This window comes from Citrus clementina, unplaced genomic scaffold (genome assembly GCF_000493195.1).
Source record: "Citrus clementina cultivar Clemenules unplaced genomic scaffold, Citrus_clementina_v1.0 scaffold_3, whole genome shotgun sequence".
Lineage (NCBI taxonomy): Eukaryota > Viridiplantae > Streptophyta > Magnoliopsida > Sapindales > Rutaceae > Citrus > Citrus x clementina.
The window spans coordinates 3,703,684-3,722,278 of record NW_006262339.1 but is presented as its reverse complement, the minus strand read 5'-3'; the positions used below and the strand labels follow the sequence as shown (position 1 = coordinate 3,722,278).

General features: G+C 36.3%; 1 pseudogene; it reads left to right on the top strand.

The window, feature by feature from the left end:
• The first annotated feature begins 1,896 nt into the window (after window positions 1-1,896).
• Window positions 1,897-3,789, top strand: LOC18047713 (annotated as a pseudogene).
• The last annotated feature ends 14,806 nt before the right edge of the window (window positions 3,790-18,595 follow it).

Genomic DNA, 18,595 nt, shown 5'->3' with positions numbered 1-18,595 from the left:
AAAAGTTACAATATTAAAGTGTTTGGTAAACACTAGCTGTTGTAACTTGAAAGTTTTGTTGATATGATTTTTCATTTGTATAATGAAAAATATATTATATCTTTAATAATTTTGTCAAAATTATTATTTAAAATTTATATTTACTACATATTATTAACTTTTATTTTATGATTACATCTTTTTTTCCATAGCAACTGCAACTTAAAAGGTATAACACCTCAAAACAGGACCTATATTCCCCTAACTCCCTAACTACTATGTATTATTGTCTGTTCTTTTTTTTTTTTTAATGAAAACCTCAATAAATCAAGATCGCCAAAAAAAAAAAAGACATACTTTTGTTTGTATTTAATGTAGTACATGATATTGTATGTCTTAGAAGCGATGTAATTTAGGGTATAGATGTCAGATTGAGCATATATAATATATATTATGTATCATTTTCGAAGCTTCTACAAAATGATCAAATTTCACCACCGTCGGCTAACGTTTTATTTCTTTTGATTTCTAATCTTCAGTAGATAACAAATCCAAAATACTCGTGGGTGAGAAAATTAGTGATTTTAGTATATTTGTAAAAATACATGTGGATAATTAGTGGTATATAAATAAAAATAAATAAAAAAATAAAAAATTAATTATACCCATAAACTATATAAAGTATACGATTCGTAAAAGTTTAGGAAAACAAGAATCTTGATCCTTCCCTTTAATAAACTTTCTTATTATAGTATGGACGAACTCTTGATTTGGACTCCAATGGTTGTTGCCCCGGCGAAAATGCCATTTTCATAAGCTTAGAATTAAACAAACGTAATCATTATTAAAATTCTAACCTATACTTATTATATAGACATAGCACAAAAAGTGTACCGCAAAATTCTAATCCACTAATGTTGTGAGAGATAAAACATCACAATGTTACGGACCACCCAAGTTTCTAGCCCAAGTACCCACAATTTCAGTCCAAGAGCTCAAAAATAGGCCAAGAGTGCTAGCTTGACCTGATTTTAAAATTTTCTGGCAAACTCTAGCACATCTCAAGCTTGTACATATTTATAATTATCTACACATCTCTAACATATGTAAATATATTGATATTTAGGCAAGTTGGTAGAATTCTCAAGAACTCTAGAGCTTGGCAAGCCTCCCTATAAATAGGGCATGGCATTTGGCATTTGAGTATCAAATTTAAGGCAAACAACTCAAGTACTCTTGTAAGCTCTCTTGTAAACACTTTGCGAGTAATACAATTTTCCTCTTTCGGCTCAATTGCTCTTTTCTCTCTAGCTCTTTCAAAAACCTCCAGGCTTGTTAGTCGAGAAGCTCAAAGGCTTACTCAACAACTTTGGGCAAGAGTTGTCTAAGTGCCGCACGAGTTCGTTGCGCAAAACACTCATTCCGTGACAACAAGCCCACTAGGCCGAAGCCTTAACCACACACACACTCACACACACACATACACACACACACACACACACACACACACTCAAAATAACCAAAAAATTCAAGGAAGTGTTGAACCTTATCGATGTTCGTTGCAGGTGTATGCATGGCAGATGTAGAAGCTTTCTCCGAACGTTACAATGTGATTCGGGCTGTTTCATCAAGGATAGGTGTCCGGCAGCTGTCCTATCTTATCTTTTTTTTTTTTTTAAATGCCCATCTTATCTCTTTGGTTTCAGCTGGTAATGGCTGTTAGTTTGTACTAATTATTAATGAGACAAAAATGTAAGCGGTTAAGCGTGATGGTGGAGCCAAAGTCCATTGGGGCAAGTTTCTGCTTACCACATTCGCTGCTGCTATTATTTGCCGTTTCATTGAAATTTTGGAAGAGTACTAGCTATTACTGCAGCTTCGATTAAATTGCTTTATCATCATACCTTTACAACCACCATGATACTCTCTCTTCTTCTTCTTCTTCTTCTTGCTTTTGTCGTTTCATTTCATTTTTTCGGCCTCAAGCCCAGTACAAATAGTATCGAACTCAACTTGCCTCCATCCCCACCAAGGTTTCCCATAACTGGCAACCTTCACCAGCTACTAGGTACAGCCACTCTCCCCCATCGCTCACTTCAGGCTCTATCGAAAAAATATGGCCCTTTGATGTTCATGCACTTAGGTTATTCTCCAACTCTTGTTGTTTCATCAGCTGAGATAGCTAGAGAAATTATCAAGAATCATGATATTGTTTTCTCGAACCGTCCCAAAACCACTGCTGCAAATGTTTTCCTTTATGGATGCCAAGACATTGGTTTTTCTCCCTATGGCGAGTACTGGAGACAAGCTAGGAAGACTTGTGTTCTTGGACTTCTGAGTACCAGAAACGTGAAATCACTGCAGTATGTAAGAGATGAAGAACTTGCTGTTATGATCGATAAAATTCGTTCTTCATGTTTCAATGGAGATTCTTTTAATCTAACTGAGATGTTATACTAACTGTTTCCAACAACATAGTATCCCGCTCTGTTCTTGGTCGGAGGGGTAGCTGAAGAAGAAACTGCTGGTAAATGCAATAAGTTCGGGGAATTATCAAGAAGGATATTGGTTCAATTTGTATCTTTTAGTTTTAGAGATATGCTTCCTTATCTGGGATGGTTGGATGTTGTTACGGGACTCATTGGTCGCTTGACTGCCAGCTCTAGAGAGGTAGACGCTTTATTTGATCAGGTGATAGAAAAGCACAGGATATCAGGAAGTGATGATGACCACCCTAATAGAAAAGACTTGGTGCATGTGTACTCAAATTTCAAAGGGATGGCATGCTTGGGATAGAGCTCACTCAAGACAATCTTAAAGCAATAATCTTGGTCTCTCTCTTCTCTCACAATTATAGTTAATCAAGTTTTTGACATTTATCGTGCATGATTTTGTTTTTAGTGCTTGCCTAATGTTATATTAATTTTTTTCAGAAAAATTGTGATTTACGGTTAGTTTGGTAAAAGTATATCTGTAATTAATTAAATCTCATATTTATACTTTTGCAAACAAATATGTGACACAAGATTTCAGTTAGTCATATATGTGTTTTTATTTTGATTTGTGTTTCTTTTAACTATAAATGTATAGTTCTATTTTTGCAGTGGATGCTCATATCGGATTCCTCTTCTACATGTACTAATATGTATATAATATAGATGACTAATTAAGTTTCCTTATTTCATCTTTTAGGACATGTTTGTGGGAGGAACTGAGACAACTTCAACAACAGTAGAATGGGTAATGGCTGAATTGGTGAAAAATCCAAAGTTGATGAAGAAATCCCAAGAAGAGGTTAGAAGAGTGATAAAAAAACAAATCAAATATAACTATCGAGGACGTGGATAAGATGGCCTACTTAAAATGTGTCATTAAAGAAACTCTGAGATTTCATCCGCCAGCTCCTCTTTTGGTTCCTCGCGCGACACAAGTATCATAAGAGGTTATGATATTCCTGCTAGAGTAACTGTGTACCTAAATGCTTGGGCCATTCAACGAGATCCAAAGGTGTGGAAAAGAGCAGAAGAGTTTTTGCCGGAGAGGTTTATGAACAACACAGTTGATTTTAAAGGCCAAGACTTTGAGTTCATCCCATTTGGTGCTGGAAGAAGAGGTTACCCTGGAATGTCGTTTGCATTAGCCACGGTTGAGTATCTGCTGGCCAACCTTTTTTATTATTTTGACTGGAAGTTGCCTGATGGTGCAGCTGATGAGAGCCTCGATATGACTGAAGTTCACGGCTTAACTGTTCATAAGAAATTCCCTCTTCTTATTGTACCAGCATTATACTCACCTAAACTGATGATGTAGGACCATTATTATTATTATTATTTATTTATTTGAGCTGTATTTGTTATTTTAGGTCTATCAAAATTTAGATAAGTAATTAACTTGTTTAAGTAGTATTCCAAACTAAAATCTAATGTAAATAGGTTGTACCCTTTTATGTTTTCTATAAAATTGTATCATTTACGTTTCACTATTCTACGCTTATCAATGATTTTTTATTATATAATAAATATATTAAGGTCCTCCCCTAATCTAAATTTTTCATAATCATTCACATGTTGATTGGTAGTAAATAAATTTAAAAGAAAAATTAAATCTTATCCATACATTAATAGTAAATGACACATAGAATAAAATTATTAAAAACTCAGGAGAGCTTAGATTTTAATCTAATAAATAATCCTTTTTTCATCATAAATATGAGTTGATAATATAATAAATAGTCTTTTATTTATTTTTCATCGTTATATACGAGGAATGCCTTACTATTGGCTAACAATTGTAGATGCTATTTACATGAAGTTCATTACTTTTTAATAGGGAAAATGACATCCAATCCCCCAACGTTTAGGAAAAGAGACAAAAAAACCCCTCAACGTTTCAAAAAGGACTTATAACCCCCTTTCCGTTAATAAACACCGTTTGTTTTAACAGTAAATTAATTTTTAATTTTTAATTACTATTATACCCTTATAATAAAAAATTAATATATTAATTTGAGATATATCACAATTAATAATTTTTTAAAAGCTTAAAATTGAGATACAATTATTTTTTTTGCCAAAATTATTTACTATAAATTATACCTTTCTAACAATAATAATATCGTTTTGATTCCTCAAAGAAAAAGGGTTTAATCAAATTTCATTTTATTAATAATAATCACATATGAAAGGTTTGATCATTAGAAAGGTATAATTTATAGTAAATAATTTGGGCAAAAATGTAATTGTATCTCAATTTTTAGTTTTAAAAAAATTATTAATTGTGACATGTCTCAAATCAATATATTAATTTATATTTATTATAAGGGTATAATAGTAATTAAAAATTAAAAATAAATTTACTGTTAAAACAAATGGTGTTTATTAACGGAAAGGGGGTTATAAGTCCTTTTTGAAACATTGAGGGGTTTTTTATCCATTTTCCTAAACGTTGGGGGGTTGAATGTCATTTTCCCTTTTTAATATTGTATTAGTCCAATAATGTGAAAAGGTGGGATTCAACTATGCCTTGGCTTGATCCCTGGCTTAATTCTTGTTTAATGGTTACAATCAGTAAATTAGAATTTGGGATGTAATGGAACTTTAGATAGAGAAAGATCAAATTTTAGTAGCCTTATCAAGATTAATTAAAGGTAAATTAAATAAAATTAATGTATAAAAAAAGGCATAAAAGTAAAGTGCACAGAAGGATTTTTATATGGTTTTGGGTCCGAATCCCATGTCCATGGATGCATGCTCTAATATTAAGTAATTCACTAGGTTGAAGAGATTATAAACTATTGGAACTTTGTACAAAGTGAGACTCCCTCAACGAATACCGCTGCCTGATTATAATTTATAAATATTGGGAACTGCGTCACTGTTTGTTAAAAAATCTGTAATGAAGTCGAAGCTTGGAATCACAATTATTCTTTTGAAACTTTAAATTAAGTTATTAACACTATTTATTGCTGGGGCCATATTAGTCTCTTTTAAAGTAATTATGAGCTTCAACCTTCGGCTTTCCAAAACCCAAGTTCAAAGAACATTATATAAGTTGTTGTCGTTGGATTAATTGACAGTGCAATCGTAACATATAATTTTTTTAATTGTTAACAATTTTTTATTATATATATAGTGTATAAATATTTACATATGTATCACGAAAACTTGTTACATATGATGCTGATGCAGTGATTATGAACGTAAAAATTATTATAAACCACGAGAAATCTGTTACAATTGCACAGTGCAACTGATGCACTTAGCACGTCCCTTATGTGTTGGAAATTTGAATGTTCTATAAATCTTTGATTCACTTTAGTCTTTTTCTAATTAGAGTGGGGCTATTTGAACCCATTAAATTACTCACTAAATCCATTTGCTAAATAAACACAACCTTAAATTTTAAATTTTTTTTATTTTACTCAATAAACCTACTTAAATATCCTTACTAAACCCAATTTTTATAATAATAGTGATTTTACTCATTAAACCCATATGATAAATGTTTCTTTGAAACTTTTATTTTTTTGGTCCTAAGAAAGTTTTTTCAAAAAAAAGTTTTTTTTTTTTTTTTTGAAGAAAGTTATGCAAGGAATATGATTTCATAGTGCATCATGTTGGTGGTTTTCAACAATATAATTTCCATTTATCGATTCAGAAGTTTTGAAACGATGAAAGCTCAACTAAATGAGTCTGTTTGAGGGAAATACTTCGGTGAGACCAGACGTGATGAGCAGATGTTTGGTGGCAGAAGTCTGCGAGCAGGTGTGTCCTGTAAGAGCCAGGTAGTAGGGGAACAAGGACAGGAATATCCTGCTCATCCACGAGCACGACATCCGCGAGGCCAATTTCCTGTAAGAAGCATAAAGTCATTCCTGCTGTATTCTTGCTAAGGGTTGATTCAAGGAGACCCGGTCAACGACAGTTGGCTTTTCATATGCATAATTGTTTTAATTGTGGATTACGGATGATGGTTGTTTAATATTTGGATAATTTATATTTGGATGATATTTTTCTGAATTCTTAGAATGAATATGACTCTTTGAATTAATTGCATGCTTTATTTTTATATGCTTCTTGATTAATCATTGAGATGTTCTTTTTGGTATAAATATGGATTCATATTGAATTTGAAAATTATATATGTGTCGCTTGATAAATGGATGGAGTTGTTGGTTTGGTATAATTGTTTAAGCTTATATGGAAACGTTTTTAACTATATTGTGTATTTGAGGATTTGTGCATTTTAAGGGGAGACTCTGCCGAAATTTTTCCTCGCACAAAATTGGTAATATCTTTATCGAATTATTTTTTATGCTTTTGTTTCAATTGCATATATCTTTTTTTATGATAAATGAGGAGATAAATATGATATGTTTTTGGTTAAAATTTTAATTGGCCATATATTTAGGGGAGCATATAATATGTTTTTGGATAATATGCATTTTGAACTTTTTTGTTGTCCAAAGGGGGAGACAAAATAATATATCATTTCAATATTGTCAAAATGAGGACAATAATATGCACTTTGAGTATTCTTTTGATGATTTTGATGATATATGATTATGGTGAGGACTTGATGATTTTGAGATATAATGATAATTTGTGAGTATATTACTATCTTGTATTTAAGGTAATGCTTGTTGTTAGGGGGAGATTCTTTCAAAATTTCCACTTGAACAACATGGATAACAAATTTGCTATTTTTATTCTTTTCCTTTAAGTTTTCTTTTTGATGATGAAGGGGGAGAAGAATACATGTTTTCAAACTTATAAAAATTTGCTACTTTTGTCTTTGCCAATTAAGTTTTTCTTTTTGATGATGAAGGGGGAGAATGATTTAATTTGTGTTATGAAAATATATGCATGTATCTAGGGGGAGCATGTACGCGAGGGGAGTTTTTATTAAACTATTTTCAAATCATTTTTTAACTTGCATTGATTAAGGGGGAGCTTTTTCATAACAAAATTAAATTTTTGAATGTGTTTTGTCATCATCAAAAAGGGGGAGATTGTTAGCCTATATGGCTATAAATATTGATTTTGATGATAACAAACCACATGTATTTTAAAAGCTTTGATAATGTTTTTAAAGTTTCGGATTTGGACTTATTTGAAATTATTTAAATGGTTTTGGGGTCATTATATAATTTTAAAAAGTTTGGGCAAAGTCATAATTTCATAAAGTTTGGGGTTAACGAAGAATTATTTAGAAATTCTGAAATTGGACTTATTTGCAAAGTTTCATAACATTTTGGGCCATACTACAGTTTTATAAAGTTTTGGGGTCAAATTGTAAATTTTGGGAAATGTTTTACTGTAGCAGTTACTGTAGCAAGCGGCTTACCGGATACTGATAAACGGCAAGCCGGATACGGGGCAGTAAGCACCAGAACGAAAGAGGCTTATCGGATATGGTTAAACGGCAAGCCGGTTACGACAAAAAATGTGCATAACGGCTAGTTTTTGAGTTCAAACTATATAAACTCAAAACCAATTCATTTTTGGTAACTCAAGCAAGCATAAACAAGTGCACACAACTTATATTGAGCTTCAAATTCGAAAATCTTCATAGATTAAATCTTCATTGAGCTATCATTTGTAAATCCACTCTTAAAGAGAGTTTTTATTGTAATTTTTATTTCTCATCAAATTGTGAGAGTACAAGTGTGAGAAACACTTGGAGTGAAGAGATTGGAGAGATAATCTCTTGTTGTAAAGGTTCATTGACACCTTGAAGTCAATTGTAAACGTTTGAAGCCTTAGAAAGGCTTGGATAGTGAAATCCTCAAGCCCGGTGTGCTTGGAGGCGTGGACATAGGCGGGGATTGCCGAACCACGTAAAAATCCTTGAGTTTGCTTTCTCTTCCCTTGATATTTAATTATTGTGCTTTGATTGAACTTATTGCTTTCAATTTTTATTAAAACATTAGATTGCTTGTTGTGTGGATTTGTTAGTATAATTTTTAAAATTCCAATTCACCCCCCTCTTGGGTTGCACACTCATATTTCAGCAACCACCCACGACTACGGAAATGGGGAATCCACTTTCGAGAGGTGGGAGGATAACGGGCGTAGACTGCGAAAAACTGGGATTCAGAGGAAGCCTATAAAAAGGTAACCAACGAAGGTAAAAGGGTTAGCATTTTCGAGATATAACAGAGATAAAGGAAATTCTAAAAGAGAGAAAACAACCTAACAGCCATAAGATTTGTGGCAAGCGTTCCCAAAACCTTCATATCTGACTTGAGCGTCGGAGGGTTTACGCCGGGAAAACAACCGGCGTACTCTGACCTGTCTGTGTGCGCAGGAACCTCTGGAGAAGAAGCTTTACGAGGAGAGATCTTGGTCGTTGTGAAGTTGATCGAGCAGAGACCCTGGTCGTAGAACGAGGACAACCAGAATCTCGCATCAACATTTTGGCGCTGTCTGTGGGGAGCTGAGCAAAAAGCTTCTGTTGATAGCAAGAAGAGAAGTGAAGCAAGTGAAAAGCAATGGAGACAGGAGGAAGTAGTGCACAAGGAGGTGATTTGAGGCTTAACGATTCTGTGACGCTGAGGGAGATAGCCAGTGAAGCACGGGAAAAAGCCATGTTCGACCGGATGGAACGGATGGAAAAGCAGATGGAGACCCTGACAACCATCCTGCATGAGCTGCGGAGTGAACGCAGGGTAACCCAGGAGGAAAGGGTGAGAGGTGGTTAAGTGGCACCAGGTCTTGATAGTACGAGGAGAAGTCAAACCACCGGGAGATTTTGTGGTGAGAGAGATAACATACCTCTGCGGGGAGAATTTCATAGAGAGGAAGAGCAGTCCCCAGCAAGACAGATTTTTGACGAGGACGACGAGGTGGCGAATACAGAGGAAATGGAGTTGAGGCAACACTTGCATGATGTAGAGCAAGAGCGGGATCAAGTTGCTGCACGTGACCCTGGTCGTGCAGTGCAGCTGGAAGAGGAAGTGCGCAGACTAGCGCAGATAATTGACGACATGCAAGGAAGGAGCAGAGCTCCTGGTTGGAGGATAATGCTGGACGGAGAATCACCGCTCGCAGCAGAGATCATGAGGGCAATTATTCCAAGGGATTTCCGCCTCCCAGACCTTAGATACGCGGGAAGAACTGATCCGCTGGTGCACATAGAGCGCTTCAACGACATAACTGGGGTACAAGGATTATCTCAATCCCAAAGGTGCAGGGTGTTCCCACTATCCCTTGAGGGACGTGCACGAGAGTGGTACATGAAACTTCCTCGGGGCAGCATTAAAACCTTCGAGCAGATGTGCTAGGAATTCGCAGAGCAGTTTAGTGGGGCGATGGCACCAGAAGATGACATGATGGAGCTGAAAAGCATGAAACAGGGGGAGCAAGAAACCCTTCGGGAATTCATCAAGAGGTTTCATCGTGCTGTCCTCGATTTGGGAGCCTTCAACCATCCTCAGGCACTAAGGGGATTGAAAGAGGGAGTGAAGATAGGAAGACTGTGGTACAACTTGAGAAGCCTATCTATTCAGTCATATGCGGCCGCATACGAGCAGGCTAAAAGAGACATAGAGATCAAGGAAGAAAAGGCGGCTCGGATAAAGACTGACCAGCTAGAGGGGTTGGAAAAGAAAGAGAAGAGGGCACCACCAGGGAATGGGCCGATCAGGAGGAGGGACCACCAAGCCTCAGGTAGTGGAGCAGGAGGTCGGGTAACAGCTTACCAGCCTCATCAGAGGCCACCACAATATCAGCGCAGCAGGGCGCAGCCTCCTCGTTCCCCAGCTAGGGAGCCTTGGAGAAGGCATGATTCGACATATGGTGGTCTTCATCAACACTCCCACGGCAGTAGAGGGAGCAGACCAGAAGTGTTGCTACTACCCCCAACTCAAAACGGAGCAAATAGAGAAAGGGCAGTACACCTGATCGACCAGAACCAGGACTACGAGCGGTATACTTCATTGAAGATGTCTTTGGACGAGGTGTACGAGGCCATAAAGGACTGAGGATTACTGTACCTCCCTGCCCCAATAACAAAGCTACCCGGCAGAAGAGATAGGGGACGCTATTGTAAGTTCCATGGCACCCATGGCCATACCACAGCAGAGTGTAGAGATCTCAAGACCCAGGTAGAAGATTTGGTGAGAAATCGGTACCTGGACGAGTTTATAGATGGGACCTTCCCAATGGTAGTCTCAACAAGTGAAGGGGAGCAGAGAGACAGGAACTTAAGGCGCGAGCAGCCTGCAGTTAGGGTGATAGCTGGGGGCCCAACATTGGCCGGAGATTCCAACAGGTCGAGGAAGAACTATGCTAGATACGCCATGACTAGCAAAGAGGTATTCTTCAACACCCCAGCAGCCAAACGTGCAAGAGTCAGGCAAGTGCCAATTATGTGGACAAATGAGGATGAAGAAGGAATTCTATACCCCCACGAGGATGCTTTGGTCATCAAGGCCACTATCGCTAGCAAGAAGTTTGACAGGATACTGGTTGACATAGGGAGCTCAGTTGACGTGTTGTTTAAGTCAACCCTGGAGGAAATGGGAATAGCAGACCTGAAGTTGGAATACACCAATACCTCCTTGAAGGGATTCGGAAGAGGAAAGCTGGTCCCACTGGGTGTGGTCGAGCTGCCTATCACAATTGGGAGCTCCCCGACAGAAAGAACTATGATACTAGACTTTGTGGTGGTGGATGAAGAAGGTCCATACCAGATGATCATCGGTCGGCCATTTCTGAGGATGAGCAAAGCGGTGCTGTCCAACCATTATCTGGCTCTGAAGTACCGGGTGAATGGGATAGTTGGAGTGGTACGAGGAGACCAGAGGATCGCAAGAAGCTGCTACTCCTCGGCAGCAAGGGAAGCAATGCAGATAACATCCCTCGATACCCGAGTAGAAAACAAGAAGGGCCATATAGAGTCAAGCAGATGGTGGGACCCAGAGCTTACAAGCTGGTTCGCACGGACGGCCACGAGGTGAAACGCCCATGGAACGCAGCACACCTCCGAAAATACTTCTAGTAAGACTTGTTCACATTTTAAAGCAATTTCTGCTCGTGCTCTTTATCTTTTATTTTTATGTTTTACGTCAAAGCAAGTTCATGTAAAATCAAAACCTGCAATTAATGGAACGTCGAGGAATGTCATTCACTTGAAACTGTGATAAATTTTCTAAGGCATGCAAAGGTTCGTGAAGTCTCAAAGCCTGTTTTATGGCGAGACAGAAGCCAAGCATGCCAGGATCTGCTCGACCACGTGAAGGCGAGCAGAATCCCCAAGCATCGAAGAAATCATCTAAGGCATGCAAAGGCTCGACAAGTCTCAAAGCCTGTTTATGGCGAGACAGAAGCCAAGCATGCCAGGATCTGCTCGGCCACGAGAAGGCTAGCAGAATCCCAAGCTTTAAAGAAATCATCTAAGGCATGTAAAGGCTCGACAAGTCTCAAAGCTTGTTTATGGCGAGACAGAAGCCAAGCATGCCAGGATCTGCTCGGCCACGAGAAGGCTAGCAGAATCCCAAGCTTTGAAGAAATCATCTACAGCATGCAAAGGCTTGACAAGTCTCAAAGCCTGTTTATGGCGAGACAGAAGCCAAGCATGCCAGGATCTGCTCGGCCACGAGAAGGCTAGCAGAATCCCAAGCTTTGAAGAAATCATCCATGGCATGCAAAGGCTCACTAAGTCTCAAAGCCTGTTTATGGCGAGACCAGAAGCCAAGCGTGCCAGGATCTGCTCGACCACGGGAAGGCGAGCAGAATCCCAAGCATTGAAGAATTTACTAAGGCATGCAAAGGATCGTCAAGTCTCAAAGCCTGTTTTATGGCGAGACAGAAGCCAAGCATGCCAGGATCTGCTCGACCACACGAAGGTGAGCAGACTCCAAAGCATTCGAAAAATTTTCAAAGGCATGTAAAGACTCGCCAAGTCTCAAAGCCTGTTTTATGGCGAGACAGAAGCCAAGCATGCCAGGATCTGCTCGACCACGTGAAGGCGAGCAGACTCCAAAGCATTCGAAAAAATTTCTAAGGCGTGCAAAGGCTCGTCAAGTCTCACAGCCTGTTTATGGCGAGACAGAAGCCAAACATGGCAGGATCTGCTCGACCGCGCGGAGGCGAGCAGAATCCCAAACATCGGAAAATTTTCTAAGGCAGGTGGCAAAACTATATGCCAAGCCCGATCCTGCTCGACCAGACGAAGACGAGCAGATTCTCAAACGAAAAATAACTCATGATTACAACACAAGAAAGTAATCAGAAAACATTTTTTAATTTGTTAATAATTAACAGAGGAGAGAATCTTCACAAACATGGTTCATTACAAGACAAGAAATACATCAAGAAGATGGTGGATCAGTAAGCCGAGCAGCGTCGGCGAGCTGGGCCTCCTCAAGTGCGGGGGGGTATCACCAGTTGCGCCGGGAGGGGTGCTCGCCTCGCCAACATCAGCAGGGATTGCACGAGGAGGAGAGCTTTCCTCCTCAATCACGATTGGCTCCACCCCTTGGGCATTTTCCTTGGCAGCCTTTTCCAGTCCCACGCGACCAAGAACCACTGAGTTTCTACTGCTGGTCCATTACATTACCCAACACCAGAAACTGGGGGACCGGTGTTTGAGGGAAATATTTCGGTGAGACCAGACGTGATGAGCAGATGTTTGGTGGCAGAAGTCTGCGAGCAGGTGTGTCCTGTAAGAGCCAGGTAGCAGGGGAACAGGGCCAGGAATATCCTGCTCATCCACGAGCACGACATCCGCGAGGCCAATTTCCTATAAGAAGCATAAAGTCATTCCTGCTGTATTCTTGCTAAGGGTTGATTCGAGGAGACCCGGTCAACGACAATTGGCGAGGCATGCTCTCCAGCCCGAGAATCTAGGCACGAAGGCCACGCAACTACCCACAACTACGGAAATGGGGAATCCACGTTCGAGAGGTGGGAGGATAACGGGCGTAGACTGCGAAAAACTAGGATTCAGAGGAAGCTTATAAAAAGGTAGCCAACGAAGGTAAAATGGTTAGCATTTTCGAGATATAACAGAGATAAAGGAAATTCTAAAAGAGAGAAAACAACCTAAGAGCCATAAGATTTGTGGCAAGCGTTCCCAGAACCTTCATATCTGACTTGAGCGTCGGAGGGTTTACGCCGGGAAAACAACCGGCGTACTCTGACCTGTCTGTGTGCGCAGGAACCTCTGGAGAAGAAGCTTTACGAGGAGAGATCCTGGTCGTAGTGAAGTTGATCGAGCAGAGACCCTGGTCGTAGAACGAGGACAACCAGAATCTCGCATCAACAGAGTCAAAATGGATGCTTCTCCATTGTTCAGGTTTGTTATCATCAAGTTATGTCAGCAAGCTTGATTTCTTAGTTAAGAATTGCATATTTACGATGATTGTTCATGAATTTTTCATGTGATAGAGCAATACCATGAGAAAGAAACATTTAAAGAGTGAATAAACATTAAAATATTTTAAAAATATATGGCTTGACAGAAGAATCACACCTCTTGATTGATTAGGATTTAATGAAAATATGATTAGAGTTTAATAAAATTATGTTGAATATGAAGATGGGTTGAAAGAGTAAAAATTTTGTTTTTTTTTTCTTTTTTATTATACTTTAATATCCATAACTATAATTTGATTCAGGGGTGTTTTAATCATAAATTTTTTTTTTCAAAAGTGCGCTTAGTGAGTAATTTGGTGGGTTTAAATAGCCCCACCCTTGTAATTATTATGTGGCAGCTGTTAATTACATTATTTATAACTTAGGACGACCTTTATTACGTGTATGTCATATGTTGATGCGATTTACTCGAGGCGAGAAAGTTAACGGATGGATCTCTTTGTGGAATCATGGTATCATGCATGCTTTATACTCTACTTGAGAAATTAGTGTCCTAGCCAAAATTTAAACTTAGTGGGGGTAAATTTAATTTAAGAAAATTATCTCCTAATCACCTCAACAAAGTGCAAGTAGCCCTTATGAATTTCTACTATTATCTTTGCAATAATACAAATTTTAATTTTATATCAACTAACTACTTTTTTATTAACTTTATTAATCACCACAGAAAAAATCTAAGACAAAATATTATTTTACCCCTAAAATGAAAAACAAATGATAAAATTATTGTCTCACCTTTTTAACTAAATTCAAGGGCAAATATGCTTCTATCTTAGATTATTTAACAATGATTATTGAAGTTAACAGGAAAATAGTTGGTCAATATAAAATTAAAACTTGAGGAGATGTAGAGATATTATCAAAAACTTGTGGTGGCTATTTATCTTTGGATATTCTTGAGGGATAATTTCATTTTAATTTTACATAAAGAATTTGATTTTCTTAGGGTGTTTTTATTTAATTTTAAATTAGCATTCATTCAGAATGATTTTGGTGATGAAAATATGATTTTGAACTTATTTTTTTGTATATTATTTAAAGCGACCAAATAAAAAATTTTATTAAGGAAAAACGCCAATTTTTGGTTGAAATTAAAAAAAATAAAATTTTTGAAAAAATTAGGGCCCTGGAAGCTGTGTGAGCATTGATATTTAGACCCAAAAAAAAAAAAAAGAGCTATGATAGAATGCTAATAAATAACTATACAGTCTGACAGTGCCAATTGAAAAGTACCAATTAATACAATAAAACAAATTTAGTGTACCGTTATTTCTATTAGTGTTCTATGAGCCTTTAGTTTTCTAATATTTTCGTACTCCTCATGCGGCCGTGCTCTAACTTTCCGGTTGAGTCATGCTCTAACTTTCATGGAGCATTACTTTTATCAATAATACTCTATCAACCTTAAGTTTCTTTGGTATTTTTCATCCCGCTTTTTGTGGGAGGTTTCTCTTTGGTTTATAAAAAAATAGCCTCTTGGTAGTTGGTACCACCTAGCTTGTCGGGAAAGTGGTCCCTTTTTAGCGTTTGAAAGAGTTGTTTGTTCCTAGCTGAACTGTGCTTCATCCATGCTTGAGTCAGCCGATTGTGAGATATTACCCATAATTAAATATGTTGATTTAAAAAGACAATATTGGTGAAAGTGAATGACTTACCAATCATATTATTTTACAAATTATATTCGTATTACATTACAAATTTATTGATAGTTACAATCACAAATCTGTTAGATTAGAACTATAATGGTGAAACTAATATATATGAGCATAAAATAGATGGATCTTTTTAATTTGTCGTGATCGAGCAAGTCGAATCTTATTAATTCACCGTGAATTGCAAGTTCTTTTTTTCTTTTTCCCCTAATATACTCATTTACAATAGAAAATATGTTGGATCCTCCTAGATTAATGGCAAAATGTGATATATGAGCTCAGAACGACCCATATCTATCTCCAATTTTTTTTATATTTAAATTTATTTTATCACATATACATACACACGAGTAACTTGAACCTTATATGAATGGAAAAAATTTACCATCCAATTAGTAGGTGCTTTCCCGAGTATAGAGCTTATCAATAAATCAGTTGTTGACAGTAAAAAAAAATCGATAATATTATCAATCTGATTGATTGGAGGTTAATTACAACTATTAAGAACTGATAATTGTAAAACAACATTATTAATAATCAACATTATACACATAAGTATATAAAACTTAAAAAAAAGGAAAAATTTAATGCCAAACATGTAAGCGCCATTGATTTACTAGTTGCCTAATAAGTTTTAGTTTTATTTAATACAATTTAACAATGCTCTATTACTTTACTTATTTTACCTTATATTTATATGTCTTAAATGCATGCATAAAAATTTATATTTTATTTTATATTGGGATATAGATCACCAATACTTTTTTTTTATTTCTTTTACAAATATTATGTCGTGTTTTACTTGCCTATTATTTATAGTAAGTTCATTTTTTCAATTAGTGATATAAATTTAAAGTTAGTTTATAAGTTTTATAACATATTTGTAAGTTTTTATTGTATTTACAAATATAATATAATAACTTACCAATTATTTTACCTTATATTTACATGTCTTTTGCTTAGTTTATTAAATTAGTTTATGTTTAATTTTGGATACATTTGAACAATTATCATTAACTAACTTATTTTACATTACATTTACACATTTTATTTGTACCTGTATTAAATTTATATGTAATTTTAGAATTGTCATGTCTTTGGTGTCGTGACGGCATTAAAGTATGGCCCGCTGTGGTTATTCTTAATCTTCCATCAACTTTGGATATTGCTAATTTTTCAGTAGTGGTCGTTCGAATTAATCTCTTTTCAACTTGTTGGGCATTGTTATCTTTTCAGCAATTGAAAATACGTCTAAGATATAATTTTTTTAAGGTCATTCTATTGAAAATAATAGCATTGGTATACTGACAATATAATAGCCATAGAATTGACTGGAGATTAATTCTAACTAAAATTGTTGACAAAATTACAATCTACAAGACCTAGAGTTCTTCTATTAGAAAAGGAATAAAAAATAAAAAATAACGGACTTGACGAAAATTGATTATAAAAATAACTATACTTAAAAGATCAATACCCATAGTTGACGGGAGATAGATAATTAATTACTACTAATAAGAATTTGATTATAACGCTAACTGCATCATATGAAGAAGACTTTTACTTTCTTGACACGTTGAGAACCACAAGCAATCGAGATTAAGGAATATTATCACTGATAACCGATCAAGATTTAATAATTGTAAACTTTTGGCATTATTAAGAAAAAAAAAAATCACATGCATGCGGTTTGCGACCACTCAGCAAACAAGTCAAGTCAAAAGATGTATCATCTATTATATATATATATGGAGCTATCATTCATACCTTGAAGAGGAGGGCACATAAGAGTTGAAAAAAAGTAGGATCCAACTTTGAGAAAAAGAATTTAAAAAAAAAAAATCAAATAACCCACAATAATCCTGTGCATTTATGATACGTATTTATATCTTAATTAAATGACGTGGCGTATAATCAGTAATGATTAATAAGCGCAATGAAATTATATATCATAATATATATAATGTAATATCAATATCAACAATTATTGATATTATGATATAAACTTTGCATATATGTATTTTTTAAAAAACAGTAGACACAAAACAATTCAAAGAAAATCTGGCTAGCGCGTCCAATGCCTGATTACAAACTCTTGATCGGATTGGCATAAGCAAACATTGAATATCAGCACCATAAACCAAACAACTCATTACGAATACCATTTTGACTCAAAACCAACTTAAGCTCTTGTAGAAAATCTGACTCAACCACTAATGAAAACAAATCAGTCTCACTAACAAACCGTATACCAAAGCGCAAGGTTTCAAATTCCCCAAGATCAGTATCATCCAAATAAACTCCTTGATATATGAACACCTGATACCATCATAATTCCCTCGTGATTGAGCACCACTGCCCCCATAACCTACAATTCTCCTGCGCACATCAACAGCAACATCAAGTTTCAACCACCCTTTAGGTGACAGTGACACCTCCCAAGCAGTAGCATTATTATTCAGAATTTGGAAATTTGAAACCTTCCTTGCACCTTCAAAAGAGTTCCATACACCTTTCGTGCAAGAACCTGTTGAGGCCCCATCACCGCATGCTCATACAACTATTGGTTACGTGCACACTATTTAATCCACGGAATCATTACCAACAAATGAATTTCATTGCTAGACAATACAAATGACAAGCAATCAAACATATCCGACAAGTCAACACAAGGGATGATGGAAAAATATTTAATACATCTCATTCCTTGACGGAGACAAAGCTTACATACGTGACCAAATTTAAAGTACCATTAATTCATTTGTTTCGTAGCTTTTGTCAAAATTTTCAAAACTCTCATAAAGCTCAATGTCATTAACTCTAGTCTCTACATCCATTGAGTATAGGCATTTAGTTCAAATACTTTTGCGCGCGTGTGCGTATATATATAAGTATCCCACACTTTAATAAAATGTAAGAGCGGCTCGCTTTTGTAATTCATACTATATTTTTTCTTATGTACTTTTTAGTCTGTCAAACTTTCTTTGATTTATTTACAAGTTTTAGTCGTTTTGGCACATGTGAAGGTGAAGAGATGTAATACTTTGCTTGTGAAAATTATTAATGTTAATAGGAACTGTGATA